This window comes from Pan paniscus, chromosome 17 (assembly GCF_029289425.2).
Source record: "Pan paniscus chromosome 17, NHGRI_mPanPan1-v2.0_pri, whole genome shotgun sequence".
NCBI lineage: Eukaryota > Metazoa > Chordata > Mammalia > Primates > Hominidae > Pan > Pan paniscus.
The window spans coordinates 31,986,690-31,992,029 of NC_073266.2; the positions used below are offsets into that span (position 1 = coordinate 31,986,690).

Genomic DNA, 5,340 nt, shown 5'->3' on the forward strand with positions numbered 1-5,340 from the left:
TATAAGCCAATGGGCTAGAGTAGAGTGTCCAAACATAAACCCTCACATATATGGTCAATTGATTTTCAACAAGCATGCCAAGAACATCCAATGGGGAAAGAGTAATCTCTTTAACAGACTGGACGTGCACGTACAAAAGAATGAAGTTTGACCCTTATCTGACACCATATACAAAAATTAACTAAAAATTGGTCAATGACCTAAAACTATAAAACTCTTAGAAAAAATATAGTGACATTGAATTTGGAAATGAGTTCTGGATATGAAACCAAAAACATGGGCAATAAAAATAAATAAATCGGACATCATCAAAATGTTAAAAATCTTTGTACATTAAAGGACATTATCAAGAAAATGAAAATGAAAAATGACCTACAGAATGAGATAAAGTATTTGTAAATTACATTCCAGATAAGGGTTTAATATCTAGAATATATAAATAATTCTTATACCTCAACATCAACAACAAAAAACCCAACTCAATTAAAAAAAATCAGCTAAGGAATTGAATAGAAAGTTCTCCAAATAAGATGTACAAATGTTCAACAAGCACATGAAAAGAACCTCAACATCACTGGTCTTTAGGTAAATGCAAACCCAAACCATAATGAGATATCGTGTCACACCCTGTAGGAAGGCTATAATGAAAAAAAATTTTTTAAGGGAAAATAACAAGTGTTGGCCAAAATGTGGAGAAATTGCAACCTACTCATACTATTGTTGGAAATATAAAATGGTTCAGCCACTGTGGAAAACAGTTTGGCAGTTCCTCAAAAAGTTAAACAGAATTACCATATGACTTAGTAATTATATTCCCAGATACATACTCATACTGGAAACAGAAGTTTAAATGAATTCCTATACATGAATGTTCATAGCAGCATCATTCACAATAACCAAAATGTGGAAATAACCCAGTGTCCTTCAATGGATGAACATATAAAGAACATGTGATAGGCAAGGCGCGCTGGCTCACGCCTGTAATCCCAGCAATTTGGGAGGCCAGGCAGGAGGATCACTTGAGATCAGGAGTTCACGACCAGACTAGCCAACATAGTGGGACCCCATCTCTACAAAAAATAAAATAAGATATAATTAGCCAGGTGTGATGGTGCATGCCGGTAGTCCCAGCTACTAGAAAGGCTGAGGCAGGAGGATCACTTGAGCTCAGGAGATGGAGGCTGCAGTGAGCTGTGATCACACCACTGCACTCCAGCCTGGGTGATGGAGGGAGACCCCATCTCAAAAAAACCGAAAAACAAAAGCATGTAATATATCTATACAGTGGCATGTTATTCAGCTATAAAAAGGAAAACAAATACTAATAACATGCTACAATGTAGATGAATTTTGAAAACATGCTAGATGAAAGAAGCATTCACAGTAGGCCACCTATTGCATAATTTCATTTATATGAAATATTCAGGATAGGTAAGTTCACTGAGACAGAACGCTGATTAGTGGTTATTAGAGGCTGGGAGGTTGGGAAAATGGGAAGGACCTCTTCAATGAGCATGGAGTTTTATTTTTTGGTGATGAAAGTGTTTTTGGAACTAGATAGAGGTGATGGTAGCACAACATTGAAAATTTACTAAATGCTACTGAATGACCCACTTTAAAATGATTAATTTTATGTTACATGGAATTTTACTTGTATAAAAATAAAGAACAGTGAGAGAATAGGACAAGAGAGACTGGAGGCAGTGAATTCAGACAGTTTTTAAAGGAGTTTTGCTGTAGATGGGAGTGGAGAAATGAAGCTGTAGCTGGTAGAAGTGGAGTAAATAGTAGGTTTTGTTTCATTTTCAGATGGGAGAAAAAATATTTAAAATGACTCTTTGCTCATGAAAATTATGTATAAGAAAGCTGATGACAAAGGGGCAGGAGGAAAGAATAGCTGGGAAGACATCCTTGAGTAAGTGAGAGGGGGTGGTGCCTGTTCCAATATTTACCCTTCACAATATCTGAAAGGGGATTACAAAGTGAGACAACCTTAGGCAAGCAAAAAGATTAACCAAACTTAACCTGCACTGTATAACAAACCCAAAGAGATAAGTACCATGAAGTACATAAAATGTGTGAGTATAGCCCTGTTGTTCTGATGTTACTTGTTCCTGCTGCCTTGAGTACTGCTAAACTCTCAGTCCAATGCGGGTGGGGAAACAGCTGAAAAGGACCTTTGTTTCCCTTTCCTGGTTCCACAGGTTATAGGTCTACTTGTTGATCTCACACTGGTTGACATCTACCTCATGCTAGTCCACAACTGGACAGTTACTATCTTTCTTCTTTTACATTTTTATTTGGTGTACAAAGAGTTAGCATGGTTGCTTTCATTGGGTGGATTCCTTGGATAATCCATTCAAAGAAGATCACTTAGTCCAACTTAATGAAACCCACATCCTTTGCACACTGATGGAGATACTGGCCACACATAAAAATAGGAACACTCACAAATGTGCATGTCATCCTTGCATAGGGACCATACTAATCTTCTCTGAACAGTTCCAATTTTAGTATATGTATGGCCAAAGCCAGCACCGGTTACCATCTCTTAGTACAAACTGTGTTCTGTGTCTTATTTGAGTTATTTAAATTTAAGTCTTCAAAGTTCAGATGTCTTTAGTCCCAGCTATATAGAGTTTATCATGGAACTTCCATTACTATTGTTTTTCAGTTCTTGTAGCATTTTACACATCACGTTATATGTACAACTCTAGAGATGGGACTTTATCTGAATATGAATGCCCTCTGCAGATGCCTTTTGCAAAACACTGCTGTCACTGAATTATTTCCACAGAATGTTTCCTCAGCCAGATTGGGAAGTTGTGTGTGTGTCTGTGGCGTGAGGGCGGGGTCCAGTTCTCATCCTTTCTGAGGTTACCAGGGTGTCACCCACCAGGTTCAGTGCCATCTTGAAGATTCCCCCTGCCTTCAGTGTCTCAGATGTTCTTTCACCGTGTCTGTTTCCTGTATCTCTCTAACACATGCCTCTTGACTATGAAAATTAAGTTAGAAAACTCTCTATTTAGAGTTTTATGAGAATTTACTGGGTTTATGCCTTTACATGGGGGTTTTACCTGCAGACTCGCAGAAGAGCTTGTCCTGGGGCAGACCACTCTTCATTTTCTAGGGATGATTCTGAGCACGATCTCTCCTCAGGAGCCAAAAGGTGCTTAGTTACTGCCTTCTTAGACATTGAGAGGCATTGGAATTTAATCAGCAATGAATGATTCCAAACTACTTACTGCGATGATGTCCACTGAAAACCACAATTACTATCTCTATGAAGTAATTTTTTTCTCCATTGTATATGTTATCGACTGGGTGGGTGCAATGACTCATGCCTGTAATCCCAGAACTTTGGGAGCCTGAGGTGGGTGGATCACTTGAGCCCAGGAGCTGAAGACCAGCCTGGTCAAAATGGTGAAACCCCGTTTCTACAAAAAATACAAAAATTAGCCAGACATAGTGGCATGTGCCTGTGGTCTCAGCTACCCAGGAGGCTGAGATGGGAGGATCGCTTGAGTCCAGCAGGTTGAGACTTCAGTGAGCCGTGATTGCACCACTGTACTCCTGCCTGGGCAACAGAGTGAGACACCGTCTCAAAAAAATTACAATTAAAATTAATAAAAGTACATGTTATCGACATGGCAATAGAGGTAGCACAGAAAGTTGTTTTTTTTTTTAACTGAAGAAGGTATACATCTTCACACAGAGAAAAAACTAAAATTGGAATGCATACATTTTTCCCCATTTTTCTTCTCAATTTTTTTAAAAATAGAGGCAGGGTCTCACTATGTTGCCCAGGCTGGAACTCCTGGGTTGAAGCTACCCTCCCACCCTGACCTCCCAAAATGTTGGGATCACAGGTGTGAGTCACCACGCCAGCTCTGGAATACATTCAATAATTTAGTATATTTCTGGAATTCAGTCTTCTTCATTGTATGGAAGCAAAAATATCTTATGTTTCTAAGTTTAACAAAGGTAAGATAATGACCAAATTCTAGTAAGAATCTGAATATCTTTCTTCTAATTAGTTGTGTCATTAAAATTTTGCTTGGAATCAAAATAAATTTTCTTTTTAGTCTTTACATGGCTCATAAGAAAATTCCCTGGGATTCAACAAGAGTATGGAGATTAGTTCTGATTATACACTGAAGATCCTATACAAGATTTAATCACAAAACTAATTAGAAAGTTAATTAACAAATCATTATTAACCCCACATGAAAGACAACTGAAAATAACTCTTGCTTTCCATTGTGACTAAAGTTTAGAGTTTCCTAGTCATTGGTTAGTTTTTCTAATCTGATTGCAGAAACCAAAAATAAATGCAAAAATTGAATGTTAGTACAGTATTCAAAGAGGATATTGTTTTAGGACAAATACAACTGTGAGTCAACAGTCTAGTGATTTGTGATCATTCACATTTAATATTAAATATTCATGTTAAAATTCTGCAGGTTTTATTTAGAGGTAGGCTGAATAACTCCACTTCATTCAATTATTTTTCTCATATGACAGAGAAAAGAATCTAAATCTATTACAAAGTTACAAGCCCAAAGCCCTACCCAATGAATTAAGAACTAAGGTACACCAGTCATGGCACTGAGCTTGTCTTAGTCCCATTAAGTTGTTGTCCCTGGATGGGCATATGCGGAGCATGCTGACAGATCTTCAGGGTTCACAAAATGGGCTCTGAAACATTTCGTTTTAACTTGATCATCCTCTACTTTTTTTATTTTTTGAAATTCCCATTATATTAAAAAAATTTTAATTGGCATAATAATTGCACATACTAATGGGAGACATAGTGATGTTGCAATACATGAAATGTATAGTGGTCAGAAAAAGAAATTAGCATATCCGTAGTCTCAAACTTTTATCTTCCTTAGGATACATTCAGTTATCCTCCTTCTAGCTATTTTACATTATTGTTAACTATAGTTATCCTACAGTGTTTAATTCCTATTTTTGACCTTAGTTTATCTTCTATTCTCTTTTCTGCATAACCAAAACAGCTTGATAGGCTAATTTTCTGCGTTTCCAGATCTCCACCTTTGGTTTGTTTTAGTTGGAATACAAGTCTGCTATAACAAAAGCCAAAACAACAGTGGCTTCAACAAGATAGGGCTGTATTTCTACTTTATATAACAGTGTGAGTGTGAACAGCCCAGAGCTGATACTGTGCCTCTGTGGCACTGAGGACCTAGATTCCTTGCTGTTATCCTGTTCTCAACTAATGGCTTCCATCTTGTGTTCTGCTAGCTCCTGCTTCTGTCTACTTTCCTGCCTGTGGGAGGGGGAACACCTCTCCCCTTTAGACACACAACTCAGAAG

General features: G+C 37.6%; 1 non-coding gene across 1 annotated transcript; it reads right to left on the minus strand.

The window, feature by feature from the left end:
• Window positions 1–2,431: 2,431 nt before the first annotated feature.
• LOC112437858 (U6 spliceosomal RNA) lies at window positions 2,432–2,536 on the minus strand. The gene has a single exon (XR_003026359.2). It is a non-coding gene; the product is annotated as a U6 spliceosomal RNA (small nuclear RNA).
• Window positions 2,537–5,340: the final 2,804 nt, after the last annotated feature.